The sequence below is a fragment of the Ictidomys tridecemlineatus genome, chromosome 5 (assembly GCF_052094955.1).
Source record: "Ictidomys tridecemlineatus isolate mIctTri1 chromosome 5, mIctTri1.hap1, whole genome shotgun sequence".
In the NCBI taxonomy this organism is placed as follows: Eukaryota; Metazoa; Chordata; class Mammalia; order Rodentia; family Sciuridae; genus Ictidomys; species Ictidomys tridecemlineatus.
In genome coordinates, this window is record NC_135481.1 from 101,814,155 (window position 1) to 101,829,387 (window position 15,233).

The following is a 15,233-nucleotide window of genomic DNA, read 5'->3' on the forward strand; positions in this document are numbered from 1 at the left end:
GTTGTGATCTGAACCCTTACACTATTTTGTTCTCTATTATAATACTGATATTCTGATTTTTAAATATTAATATTCTGACTGTCATGAATTTGTTTTATTCTCCCCCTTCTAAATCTTTTAATGGCCATCCACACATCCACACATGCAGAAGTGTGCATGCACGCGCGCGCGCATGCACACATACACACACACACACACACACACACACATACACACATACCTCATGACTACAAGTCATCTCAAACCTAGGATCTCCTCTAATTCTTGTTAGTGTTATTTGTCAAGTTCAATGGAACGTCCATGCTTTACCTGCAAATATTTTGGCAAACATGCATAAGTACAAGAATATTTTTAGCTGGATTAGAAACACAATTTCATCCTTTCAGATAGTGTTGCTTCATACAGCAGGAAGTAGGAGAAAAGCTGTAGGAGTGAGCATAATGATAAGAACAGAAAAATGCCCCTAAGCATTCCACTGGTAGTCTACACATACGCTGCCACCTCTTTTCTACCTCAATTTGGTTCAAATATACTCCCAATTCTCTTTCAACAAAATGACTTGTTTCCTTTACTTTTGTGCTTCTTATTGAACATTTGCTATGTTCCATGGGCTACAGTGCTCAACTTTACATATATTTGTCTCATTTACTCTTGCAATAATCCTTTGTGGCTCCTTAGTATCCTATATGTAGAAGCTTCTGTGGTACCGAGAGAGAAGACCTACAATGGACAAGGGTATCGACTAACTCATTGACACATAAGATGAAGATCATGGAGATGACCTTTGTCAGGCCTTCCATGCCTAGTAATGCCTTCATTATGAACTGTTATAACAGATGACCCACATATTTTCTACTTCCCCCATCAGACTGTATCTGACTTATTTTTATATCTTTAGCAAATTTCAGAGTGCCAGGTAAGTAGTAAGTACTCATTGAATACTGAGCAGATGTCACAAGAGCTGTGCCATCGTCATTCTAGGCAGGGGCTGGCCCTATGGCAGTGTTAAACCACACATTCAATGTGACCAGTAAGGAAGTCAGAAGGAAACTTCTATTATGTTTCACAGTTCCCATTTTCTTTCAAAACATTTTTTATAAACTTCGAGTATGTAAAAAGTCAGTTCTTATATGATCTTATAGTTATAGTTCCATAATAACTACAAACGTGTTGGCATGTAAAAATATTCCCAATACAATGTTAAATGGAAAATAAACAGATTTCATGACAGTGTATAAAAATCAATCAATGTTTGAATGTATAGATGTATGTTTGATACCTGTATCCATATCCATACACATTTTGATTCTTTTATTTTATTCTTAATTATTCAACCACTTGTTTTTAGACACCTGGAGGAGGATAGTTAGCTAGGTGAATTTAGTTTCTGGTTTCTAATGTTTTCTAAGTATTATGAAAAAGAAAGACTATATCTAATATCCTAGTACAACCTCTCTATGTGCCTAATGATTTTGTCCAGATAAAAGGATCCAAATGGTGTCCACTTTAGTGCAGTTATTTAATGTGATTTGCTTCTCTGCCTCTGGGAATGGGCTTTCCTCTGAGGTTGGCAGCTGCCACTCTATCTAGTGACTGGAGTAATATAACTATGTGTCATGTGACTAACGAAGCCTGCCAAAGGTTGTCTCTGTCTTATGTGTCAATGAGTTATCTGACACCCCTGAGAGGCACTTATTTTTTTCCAAAAGGCTATTCCTGACCTTAATTTTTGTGATCAGATGGCAGCAAGGGCTGAGTCTTCTCAGATAGAAAATGAGCACATTTAATCTGCTATGCATGACTACTGGGCAAGGCGCCTTGTCAACATTCAGTTCTGAGATTGGGTCCAATTAAAAAGGTAAAAGCTTCTTGCTGCCTTCTTACTGGTCATATCAAATGTGTAATATCACAAATGTTTTCTCAGCCCTGGTCAAGCTGATCCTATCTACAATCAGTACACTCATGGATTCATCTGTGCTCACAGCAAGCCTTGCTCTAGTACCTACTATACCCACTGCCATGATAATTGCTGATGTCAAAGCTCTACTTCAGAGTTCCAGTAGAAGTTATAGGTAGACTAGAGGAAGCAGGGCTTTCCAGAGGGGTGCTGAATGTGTAGTGTGAAGCATGAGCATATCTGTTGCATTTGGAATTGCAAGTAATCTGGCTCTGCTGGAGTTGGGTTTGCAAGCTGAAGAGTAATGAGAAATGAGGCTAAATAGAACCCCAGGAAATGGCAGATGACAAAGGTTTCTGCATCCCTTGGCACTTAATACACTATTTGCTTGCTTGTTGTCCTGTTTGTTTGTTTTTGTCCTTGTTTTGCCGTGCTGTGCATAGAGCCCAGGGCCTCTTGCATGCTAGTCAATCACTTATGTTTTTCTGATAAGCACTGTGACCAGAACCGCAGCATGAATTCTTGTTCTTATCTGTTAGGATCATTTCAGTGGCTTCCCATTGCTCTTTAAGAAGACTTAATATAGCCTACAAGTTTGGTCCAATTCATCTCCTGCCTCTGTAGTCTTATTGCTCACCAGGTCAGTCTTCAGCCTCCTACCATATGGATTTGCCGATGGAGCACAGAGTACCTTCTCATTAAGGGCCTTTGCACATGTGTTTATTCTATATGTCTCCTCTTGCCTTTCTGCCACAATTTATTCTCTCATATTGCTGAGGTCTCAGCTTAATAATAATAATAATAATAATAATAATAATAATAATAATAATATTTAATTCAGGGAATGCTTTCCTGAACTCTCTAACTAGAGTTAATTTCCCACTTATATGCTCTTACAACACCTTACACTTCTCTTGCACAGTACTATAGGAGGAGGACGAGTACCATAATAATGTAATTATCTGATTAATGTTTCTTTTCTCATAAGAACTAAGATCATCATCAATACTAAACCAGTCAGCAACAGTTAATTAACATGTTCCAACATCTTTCTGAGTATGTTAGATATATTAACTTATTTGGTTCCTATAATAGCCCCCACTAGGCAGTTGATGAAACTGAGAGAAAAGGTAAGTTACCCAAAATACACACCTAGTAGGTAATGAATTTAGAATTTGAACACAGACTCAGTTTTGTTCTGTGGTTTTGCCTCCATCACCAGGACCTTTCCCAATATTGACTTTTGGGTTTATTCAGTATCCATAATCCATAGGCAATTGTTTTCATCTTGAGTGGTGATGCTGTATTTGATAAGCATTTTCTATCTGTGAAAGATCCCTTGAAAACTTTGAAAGAGCAGGTCAATGGCAGTACCTTCCAGCTCTCTTCAACCTTGCTTATCCCAAACCAAATTACTTTTCTCCATTCATCTCTATGCAATAATAAGTTTACATATTTTGTTTCTTACACTGGAGTTTAATGTTCTATCTGATGGAATAAGAGTAGATTCTGCCTCGATGCATTTTTTTTAATGCATTGAGATCTCCTCATGAGTCTGAGTGAAATAACAATGATTCTTGATTCTTGAACAATGATTCTCTCATTCTAGGATTTTTGACATTGGATTATTATCAGAAACCCAGAGTGAGCCCATTAAGCTCCCTTTACATTACTAGATTCTGATAAAGCATATTCAGTCTCCCCATGAGTTTGCCTTTACATACCCCTTGCTGAGATATCTGCCTGAAAAATCTACCCAAACATTTCTTATTTTTACATAAATAATAATTCATATGTGGTTTCTGTATATTATGTGCTATTCCATTGTCAATTACATGCAGGGCTAATCAGATGACTGATGCTTCAGTTTTACTATGTAGTCTCTGTCCTCTGTATTTTTTATATGGACAATGACGGCTAATACACAAGAGAAGCATTTAGTGATGTTCTGGGATGAATGGATTGTGTCTCATAACACTAAAGGAAATAAGTATGTGACATACACACACATGCACACACACACACACACATACTATCAAGTTAATTTGCTTTTTTCACATTGAAATTATTGAATGGAGTAGTGACTTAATTACTTGATTTCTCTATTCTTGGATTGATTAATAAAGAAGAAATATAAAGAGCAAGGCATGGTTGGTCTGCAGAGGTAATATGAATATAATCCTGAGATCCATTTATGTTACAACTAAAGCAGATTTAGGTTTAGATGGCTTTTATGTGGGATTATGCACACTACAGCCTTACATTAAATATCATTAGGTTGATCATACCTAATGCAAAAGACCAATGAGATTAATGTTTATATATTTTGTTTGTCACACTGAAGTTTAATGTTCTATCTGATGGGATAAGAGTGGATTCTACCTCCAGAGGCAACTCTAGGTATCCTGGACAAGCTTCACCACCATACCAAACCCATGACCAGTTTAGATAGGCACCATTTTCTGCAGTGATTTGACTTCAATTTACAATAGTAGGACACAAATTGGGGGTGAGTCTTAGTACCAGATAATGATGAGTTTTCAGAGAAAAAGATATTACAGAGAAAAAGATGGACAGAACTAAAGCCAAGGGTCTTAACTAGGTTCTAAATGAAATAAACTAGAAACAGCACTCAGTAGGAACAGATGGAGTAGTCCAATCTCACCTGACAGCTGAATTTCAGAGCTAGCATTCCAGAAACCCTCTCTGGCACTCCAGGCTAGAATAAGGGAGCAGATGGGTAGGGTGGTTGGGAAGGTGTAAATGAAGGTCCACTTGGGCACCAATAGATCAAGCAGGCATCTGACCAGCTGTGTAGCAGGTTCTCATGTTAAGAGTTTCCTGTAGAAAAGCTAAGTTTAGAAGTTGTAAGTTTAGAGGTTCCTGATTCTGGATAGAGTAGCCACTGATTAGACTGTTCACAGTACTTACCTGTTAGTTGGCAGAGAGTGAGCAATGACCTCATATTACTTGCTCTGTGCTGTATAGTCTCATTGTTATAGTCCTATATCCCAGTACAGACAATGATACAAAGTAGGTGCTGCATAAATGGCTAAGGAATGAACAAATGATGGAATGAATATATGACTGGCTAAATGAGCAAAAGGTTGAGGTGGGTGGGGTGGGATTGTGGCAGACAAGGGCTGACATCATCCTTCAAGGACCAGCTCAATAGGCCATATTTCCAATTCAACTTTCACCAAGTTAATGTGTTCCTACTGTATTTATTCTGCTTTAATACTGCTTATTGGTCATTTTACAGTTTTGTTTCATGAATCCCTCTCATTCCTAGACTAGACTGTGGGGGTTGTTGGTTTTCACCTAACTTTAGGAGTCAAGGCTCTGAAAAACTATTTACCAAATTGAGTCTGTGGAGTCCCTAATGTATGCACTCTTGTGTTTTGTGATCCATGTTTCAGTCATTTAAATAAGGCCACAGGGCTTGGTGATCTTGGCAGCAGTCATACTACAAAATCAGAGCAGTGACTTCTCAAAATCAGGTTATCTTCTTCCATTCCTTCATGTTCTCTCTGATTGTTTATCTACCTAGAAATCATCTATTGGAGAAGGTTATCAGTCTGTGCTGTTCTAGGTGGTCCCACAGTAAATGCAATTTACTATGGAATGAGCTCTCCATAGAGAATTACATGGTGACATAGCTACTAGTACTCACTGTTAGGCAACGGAGAAAATGAAGATTGTCCTTAGAGGGACACAGCCAGAAAACCATGAAGGGCATGAAGGGGGGGGAACTTTTTTTAAAAAAAATTTCATTCTAATGTACTGGGGATCCTAGAAGTGGCATCACTTTGTACTCCAGCAGTGACATTTTAATTTATACGCTAAGAAGGCACTGATCGCCAACTGCAAAAATTGATTTGGTTGTTCATCTGATTCAACCCGTGTCAGAGTTTGAAAGTAATTATGATAGTGGGGCTGATAGGCAGGCAATTACATTTTTGTTCTCTCGATTTCTGGATCCTTCTCCCTCTCTTTTGCTCCCCACCCTTCCACCCCCCAAGGTTGTTCTTGTCAGAAAGGCAATGTAGGCCGAAGCCAAGAGAGTAATTGTTGGTGAAGTGCTTTACAGACTTCCTATTGCACAGACTATATAATAAATAGTAGTGTGGCTAGTCCTTGATCTTTGCAATTTTCATAGATACAGGGTGTCTTTTAAAAAGAATTTCCTCCAGCTCACCATGCAAACAGGAGCCTAGGGTAGGGAGAGATTTAGGCGACGTTGAAATTAGGGAATAAAATAATAAAAATTAAATTAAGTAATGGAAATACATTCTGCAGGACTATACTCCTTTTCAAAAATAAATAGAAGAGGATTAAATAGAGGTCTATATAGATTTTCAGATTTAGTTTAAAAACAAATTTGGTTGTTTAGACATTTCTATTTAGTGAGATGATTTTATAAATGTGTCTCATAAAAGCCATATCACTTTCTTAGGTTTGCTCAGGGCTAAAGCCCTTTTAGGGTGCTTTTTGACCTTCTTACTATATCTCTGATTACAGGTAAATGGTTAAGAGGAACACTTTGGAAATCAGACAGATCTAGGTTGGAATTTTGACTCATGTGTAGTCTAGCTCTCGGAACCTCAGTTTCATCTTCTGCAAAATAGAAATGATGAGACTTGCTTCATACAACTGTTGGGAGGAGTAAATAGAATAGAATACATAAGTTACTCAGCACAGCCCTTCACACCCAGTAAATGCTTTATAAATGGCAAACGATTGTCACTGATTTATTAACTGTAGTTGCTTTAAATAAATTCATCCTTCCACCCCTCTTTCTCTGTAGACATTTTGACTTGTCTCTGGATCTGGGGAACTGTGAGGTTCTTTTTTGTTTGGACATTGGGGTTCTTGCTTAAAACTGTGTAATCTCAATAACCACATCCTCCCCACTTCTGCAGATGACCTTAAAGCTTTCCTTATAGATGCAGAGTCCTATTAACCCTTGTTCTTGCATCATTGTGTTTGAGCCTAAGCTGTTGTTTCAGAGCAGAGAATCCATTTCTCAATGCATTTCTCAATAAGGCAACACCATCAGAAACTTCTTTTTCTGAAAGAAGGTACCGGGGATTGAACTTAGGGGCACTCGACCAGTGATTCACATCCCCAGTCCTTTTTTGTATTTTATTTAGAGACAAGGTCTCACTGAGTTGTTTAGTGCCTAGCTTTTGCTGAGGCTGGCTTTGAGCTTGTGATTCTCCTGCCTCAGCCTCCGGAGCATCTGGGATTACAGGTGTGCACCACCGTGCCCGGCACCATGTACAAATTTCTTTGTTGGGCCAGTGAAGACTTTGCTGTAATAAATGTTCTCTCTCTTTATTATGTTTTCATAAGGAAGCCTGAAATTCTCTCCTGCTACACACTTCCAAAGAACAAGAATATATACTCTAGGTTCCTCAGGTAGCGTAGTCTTTGGGGAAAAAACAAACAATTCCTACACACTTCTTGAGAAGATAATTATTTCTATGTTGTCTTCTTGCTATCCATTTTGAGTTGGTGACTCAAGCTGTCTGCCTCTTAATTTATATATCAGCTTCAAATCTATATGGATTTATTATTTAGACATTACAAAATCATTACCCTATAATTAACCTGGGTCCAACACACTCCCAATTTGGAATGCTTAAGAGATGGAAGTTTTATTAAGTCAATTTCCTAATCATCAGAAAACCTGTTGTTAAAATGTTGCTGAAATAAAAAATTTCAGCGTATATTCATCTTTTCTATCTTTAAAAACTATCATTCAACTCTCATTGGTGTCACTTGACATCAATTAAGGACCTTGCATGCCTCTGGGTCATTTCACTGCTAGAACATTTAGAAAATTGAGCTGTATTTATATCATGTGCCATTTGAAAATAAAAACACTGGAGAATATTAATTTTTGAAAAATCTCCAATATTATCTAGATTTTCATTTAAGATATGCCCTTCTTTTTAAACTCAAGCACATGGAAACTTCTGATTCAGAAGTGTGTGTGTGTGCGTGCGTGCGTGCGTGCGTGCGTGCACAAACATGAACACACATATATCTCTATTATTTATATACAAAATAAAACCCTTAAAACTAGATATAGGCCTGCCCTGTTTTGAAAATGAACCTGATTATTTTAGGGATTAATATAGTCTTGTTAGATGCTAAAGAGTTATTTGTACTGATTCTTGATTCTTTTTCTGTCTATCCATTATTTAATTTCTAATCCCTAGCCAAACTATACACAAGAGTTTGTTTGATCCTACAAATGAATGACTAAGAAAAGAGAAAAATATATATTTTGGGAAGAATGCCTATGAAGTAGAGAACTTAGCAGTGAGTTGATATAGGAGAAAGAATAGGGGCAAAATCCTTGGTAATTCATATGTCCTACTGCGGAGTTCCAGGAGTCAAGAAAGGAATACAGTGAGCAGACATCTGTCAGTAGCCACCTGCACCTGATTTCAGCATTCACTCCCTCACTTACATCCCTTGGAAGCATATAGGAAGGAAGGGTGCATGTCAAGTTCTTGGTTCTTCTCTGGGCCCAAGGGCCCCAGCAAGCTGAGCCATCTTCTAATATCCTTCCAGGGAAATTAGAGCTACATTTCACTAAGTCCAGTTTTCCCTTTAAGGCTGGAGCAGAGACCCAGAAAGAGAAGTTCAGTCAAGGCAGACACTCATTAGCATTTCATGTGACTCAATGTACCACTGCTGGGGAAGAGACTTTCCATACAAATCTAATTCCCACCCACTACGGCCATCACTGAAGCTAATAGTCAGTGCTTAGAAGGCTGATAGCAAAAGCTATCATTCCTGTTGTTTTACTGGGGCCACTCATCAAAAAAATATTTTCTTATCTACTCCATGGATAGAGAGGTGTAGAGAAAAGGCTTCCTCAGTGCTCTATTGGGATTAATAGAGCTGTGCTACCTCAAATGCTTTAAGGTTGGATGACTGCTCTTGTAGCTGTCTTGTGGCAGGTGAAGAGTCTTACAGGAAGTATTTGCTGCCTCAGAGCAAGCCTGTCTCCTTCATAACCACTAGCAGCTGCCAACCTTTGGACTCCCTCCACAGCTTGAAAACCCTTCATTCTTTGAAAGCATTATGCACTATGTTATAAGGTTTCAGTGTGTTTTTATTCTCTAAAGATATGTGTTTGGAACAAGTCACTTGTGAGGAAAGCTAGTGGAAGCTTTAATAACAGGTTAACTGATATTTAGAAAAAAATATCAGTTGTGGCATTCGTGAGCCATATTTATACCTACTAACCAAAAGTCTATTACCTTTTCCCTTAGTTGTCATGGAGTCAAAATGGTAGATGGAAGCCAAGGGAACTGGTTTTGGTCCCATCTGTGACACAACTAAGAGTCTCATCTCTGACTAGTAATGATAGGCCACTGGGTCATACGTGAATAGTAGGAAACGTGATAATTATTATACCTTGAAAATTTTTAGAACAACTTCAAAGGTAACATATGATTGGTGAATTGTATTCGTTTTATTTATGCTGCATGCATTGAAATCTTTAGGGGCATTAAAAATGAATAAAAGACAGATTTGGTTTAGGATAATGATTTTCACCATCATTTGTATTAGCTGTAAAATTTTAATCAATCTATGATTATCTGGAATCCTTTAGCCAGTAGTCCCACAGCCTTCAAAATGTTGCCAAGAAGTGCCGAAGGCTTGACTTCAGGGTGTAACTAATAGGTGATTACAATACGTAGAGAGGGGGGAAAATGAAATCCAATTAAACCCATAGGATGTAATTATCTGAATTTGAGTTTTTTTCTGAGTTTTATTCTCTTATACAATATGACACTTCCAAGAGCTCCACCCTTGCCCAAAGAGATAAGATTTGTTTAAGGTAGGACCTACATTCAGGTGCTCCTCCTTGAAGTATCCTCTTCAAATCTTTGTGTGGTGTCCACTGTTCACCCTCTCACAGTTCAGGGATGCAGAAATTTATCATCTCCGGCAGGGTCCTTCTGTGGATCATCTGAACAAAGAGGAAGCGTTACCATTTGCTTGTCTTTCAGAAAAATGGCCGCTGTGATAGCATAGCTGTCCCGAGAGCTTTGCCTTCATGGAAGTGTGTTTTTAATGATATGATTTTGGTATGCAGCCCTCTGTGGATAGCTTGGCATATGTCTTGTTATGTCTAAATGTGCTGACTGATAAAGTGGACAATAATTGGCAGTCAGTGACTAGGTTGTAGGTCTTTTGTTACTGAGCCTTTCAGCTAACTGATCATTAACTAGGAGGAAATGTTTGACCCAGAAAGTCATTACTGTTGTTAAGTGGGAAAAGAAATTAAAATGTTCCAAATTGCTTTTTTATGAATCACATGAGGATTTAAAAGAGGGGGGGCGATTGCTTTTCAGGGGAGTCACTATCTATTTACAATCCTGCTCCTTTCCTGTCCCTTGAAGATTTAATGGTAGTGTTCGTGGGGGAAGGGCTATTTTCCCTAATTCCTTCTGCTCTATTCTCTATGAGCTATTTTGACAGTCACCCAGAAAACAGAAATTCAAAGCATATTTTAAGTCCATTAAGAAAATGTAATTCCTAAAATTTTCAAAGGGAAACATTTTTTTGGATGTCACTCTATTTAATAGGCTTTGAGTAATTTTTTAAAAAATTGAAAATAATGTTATTGTATACATTTAATTATGTGAAATTACAATAGTATCATGTATGCCTTTAGAATTTCCTTTATCACAGCTGTTGTGTTTTGCATTTTGTGGATTTTTACCAATTAAACTTCAGCACTCATTTTGTGAGGGAGGTCTGCATCCTGATTCCTGTTTGCTCATTCTAGCTTTTTTTATGATTTTGATATCTTCTAGGATCTCCTCTGCACCCTTATAATATAAAAATAAAAATGGTCTCAGGCAGTACTGAGTCTTGGCATTTGAACTTCACCTGAAAGTTGTTTACTGGGGAAAAATATTATTCTCTTTTAGTAAAAGAATATGATTAAACCTCCCCTCAAATCTTTCTCCTTCAAATGTATTATCTTATGTCAAAGATGGAGATGGATCCTTATGTAGCTGAAAAAAAAAAGCAAGAGTCCAAACCATTTCTACTTGTTATCATTTTGTGAATATAAAATGTCCCAATGTTTGCCATAACTAAGAAAAAGAGGTGTGGTTGTTCTGTGGCTACTCCCTGCTGTTTCAGTCCAGGTTCTGTTTCAGTCCAGGTTCTGTCTCATGCCTTTAGCATTATTGCTTTTCTTCTCTCTTTCTTTGGTTGGGGACATCCCAATGCTGCTCCCATGGGGCTTGGGACCCATGAGTTTACTTTTGCCTCTGAAGACTGCAGAAAGCAATTGAGTTGTTTAGAAATCTCCTTAAGTAAAATTCAAAGGTGCTGAGTTTATTTTTGCATGTCTCTCTCTCTCTCTCTTTTATTCCAAAGATTAAGATTGGATTTGAGAAGGCTTTTTCTTACTCGTTTAAAAAGGAAATCTATCCCTGTATCAAACAGGACTGAAGGAAATACACTGTACATATTTGAAGACAAGAGCATCTGATCTCCAAAGAATCAGAAAACCTCTTCTATAGTTGTATTTGTAGGGACTTTTTTGTTGTGTTGCCTCTTTTTTTTTTTTTTTTTTTTTTAAACAGGTAAAGCTCAAATGAGCACAGCATGGTCCAGATGGTGTTTAAAGCTGCCAGTTTCTTTTATGTAACTTTCTTTTTCCACAAGTGCATTCCAGCTGGGAATCTATTGGACCTTTGAAACTAACTTTATCCCTTTTATGTTTTTGTTATTCTCTTTCTCGCTTACACACACACACACACACACACACACACACACACATAAGCACACACACATAAACACACATTCTTACACACAAACATATACACACATACAAGTGTGAACATGGCCATTCCGAATGTCTGGATGTAATCACATTCAGCAAGACTGAAAGTCACTCTGCAGGGCATTATTAACTGCCTCTCAGGCTGCACATTTTATTCAGTTAGAAGACAGAAAAACTCTGCAGGATGGATTTCCAGAACAGAGAGTAGAATACTTACCCACGGATAAGAATTATTTGGAAGGCTTTCACCTTCTCATAGGGGCTTTACTTAAGAAGGGGTGGAAGTGGGCATTCCCTTCCTCTCTGAAGTGTATGCACTAGCACTAATGTCCATATTCAGCTGAGTGTCCCCAGCAGGGAAAATTTGCTTGGCAGAACCATTGCTTTAAATACCTGGAATATGCATTCCTTCTAGGATTAAACAAATATGTGCTGGCATTTGTAGAAAAAGGTCACTTTGCTGGTGCACTGTTAGTGTACACTGGATTTGATTCCTCTTGTCAAATACAGGGAGTTTCCCTGGAGCCCTCAATGTATCCTCTGCTTCTCTCTCTCTGCCCCCTCTCCCTCTCGCACTCTCTCTCTCCCTCTCTCACTTCTTCATTCAAGTACCAATTTCTTTATACTGATTCAATGCTCCAGCCAAACCATATTAGTCTCTTATTCTTATTCCTTCCTTTTTTTGTTTTTCTGTCTATGCATTAATTGGTACTATTCACCCACACTACCAGTCCCCACATCTGTCTGTTAATTCTCTATTATTTTATCAAAGCTAAAACCCCAAAACCATCATCTCCCTAAATTCCTCTCTGACTCTTCCAGAGAAGGGGATGAAGTTATTGCTCTTTCCTCAGAGCCCATTTTTTTTTCCTTTTTATAATTAAGGATATTTATTCCTTTTACACACCTGTTTAATGATTAGCTTCTTCAAGATGGGGGGCCACTTTCATATGACTTTTTGTTTTTTTCCCAAAGCATTAGCTCAGAAAAGAATCCTTGAAAGAGTGAAGGTGAGTTGTTGGCCTTAGAGACCAGGCAACAGAATTTTTCTAGAAAAACTGAATGTACCACCATGACCTCCTTAGGACCATCTGCTTTCAGATCTGCTGAAATTTGTAAAAATTTTGGAATACTTTAATATCAATTGGGAAACAGCCACTGCCCCATGGCCCCCAAGTGCCTTCTGTCACGAGGCCATCTGCATGCCTCCCAGCAAGACTTCCCCCTGTCTCCACTTTAAGGCACTCTGAGGGCTGGGCTAGCTGAAGCTTCTGGGATCTACCTCCAACAAGATAGCCATTGTCTGTTCTGACAAATCAGTCCTCCTTCCACTCTGGTTAGTACAAACTCACTGTTAACCTTTACGACGCCCCAGCCAATAGCATTATTACAGCCAGCATAGCACCCATGGAAGGTAATTAAGGCCACAGACTATTAGTACACTTGGTCACAGCAAAGAAATTGTAATCTTCCCTTCACCACAGCAAAGAAAATAGAATCTGAATAAGTGCTAAAGATCCTAAAGAATTTTCCCAATTTAGTTGCAAAAGTTAATGAAATTAAGGTCCACACTTAATGTACATATTTGGCCATACATATATATTTTGTCTATGGTATAAACATAGATAGAGATTTACTTTTTTTCATAGAGGGGTCACTGGGGAATTGGATTTAATTTTGTCCTATGTGTGCCAAGCAATTGGTAGCATATTAAAACTACTTTCTGTATAAACCATTATTGCCTTTTCCTATAAGATATTGCTTATGTGGGAATTAAAGGTCCAGTCCAAATGTATTCTTAGGTATTCAGCCTATGATGATATTTAAAACCTAAAGTCTATTTATTCAGCATTTAAAGGTGTTTGGTGACTTCCCTGTGTGTTAATGTGTGCTCGGCAGCTCACAACCTTTAAATACTCCCCCTTCATGCATTGATGTATGCATTGAAGGGAATACGAGCAAGGGGTGCTCAACTATATTAACTGCGTAACGTTCAACTCAAATTTATCTAAGAAAGAACAGTCTAGTGCATTAATGTGAATATTCAAAGATAGATGTTTATCACAATGGACTCAGAGGTACTTACAAACAGTGTAATTGCTGAAATCATTTTACAGGGCATTTATGCAAGAGTGATTACACATACTCTGACTTTCCTTTATGTAAACAATTTCACTTAAGGGTTTAAGTGTGTGTCCAAAGAATTACCGCTGCCTCCTAGGTTCTGCTCAGCCATGGCTGTTTGGAATGATGAAAAGCAAAACCCTGATATCTTTTTCTTGTCTTTTCTTTTTTTGGGGGGTGGAGCACTTAATAGACTTCTTGCAGAAGACTAGTCTACTCAAATATTAAATGGTCCCAATTTCCAGATTGCTACCTGATGCCCAACTTAGTTGAAACCTATAGTACACGATACACGGCTATTGAATTGCTATAAAAATTGTTTATGGGCTTTTCTGGACTGTCTTTTTCTTTTTCCAAAGCAAATGTATTCCTCCAAAGAAATCCCGGTTTTTTTTCTAAGCTTTATTTTATTTTCAATTTATAAATGATCATTGTATATATTTAGGAACTGCAATGTGATGTTTTGATACATGTATGCATTGTGAAATGATAAAACCAGGCTAATTAACTTACTCATCACCTCAAATATTTATTGTTTCTTTGTGGTATGAATATTTAAAATCCATGCTTTAAACTGTTCCACAATACACAATATATTATTAGTAACTATAGTAACCATGTTATAGCTCACCAGAGCCTATCCTTCCTGTCCTACTGAAATTTTTAGTCTTATATCAAATCTCCCCTTCTCCTGATCCCCCCACCTCCTGTCCTCTGGAACCCACCATCTTATTCTTTAATGTGTCTTTGACTTTGTGCATTCCACGTGTGAGTGAGATCATACAGTGTTTGTCCTGTGCTTGACTATTTTGCTTAGTGTGATGCAGTCTAGGTCCATCCATGTTGTTATGAATTCTATGGACAGAATTTCCTACTTTTTAAAGGAATAATTTTCTATTTAAACACATTGTTTAAATCCCCTCATTCATGGATGAGAAACCCCCGCTCTTGAAATCGGGCTTATAAAGCTATCTCCAAAGGTCAGAATTAATAATAATTCAGCAAGGATGGAAAATACTTCCTTCCTCCATCCCTAAAGTTCCCAAACTTTAAAAATCTCTTCTAGCTCACTTAATTCTATTTAAATAAGCAGACATTATCTGGGCACTTACCATTCATTTCTTTCTTTCTTTCTTTCTTTCTTTCTTTCTTTCTTTCTTTCTTTCTTTCTTTCTTTCTTTCTTTCTTTCTTTTTCTTTCTTTTTGCACTTAAGTTCTGGCCAGATACTAATTGTAGTCCTGTGGGTGATTTCAAACCAATAATAAATACCTCCATAATTCTGACAACTATCATAGGCAGTAACATCTCTGAGTCACTTATACCACTTCCAACCCACATAAATATAATACAAGTGAAGCAGATGTCATTTTATCATATTTGCA

General features: G+C 37.7%; 1 protein-coding gene and 1 long non-coding RNA gene across 44 annotated transcripts in view; one reads left to right on the top strand and one right to left on the bottom strand.

The window, feature by feature from the left end:
• LOC144377901 (uncharacterized) overlaps nt 1-10,071 on the bottom strand; it is a 32,299-nt gene extending 22,228 nt beyond the window's left edge. The window contains exon 1 of the long non-coding RNA XR_013439172.1: nt 9,773-10,071. This is a non-coding gene — a long non-coding RNA (uncharacterized LOC144377901). The remainder of the gene's footprint in view (nt 1-9,772) is intronic.
• The window catches only part of Nrxn3 (neurexin 3), a 1,549,271-nt gene that overhangs the window by 1,469,178 nt on the left and 64,860 nt on the right, over nt 1-15,233 (top strand). The gene's annotated exons all lie outside the window — the stretch shown is intronic.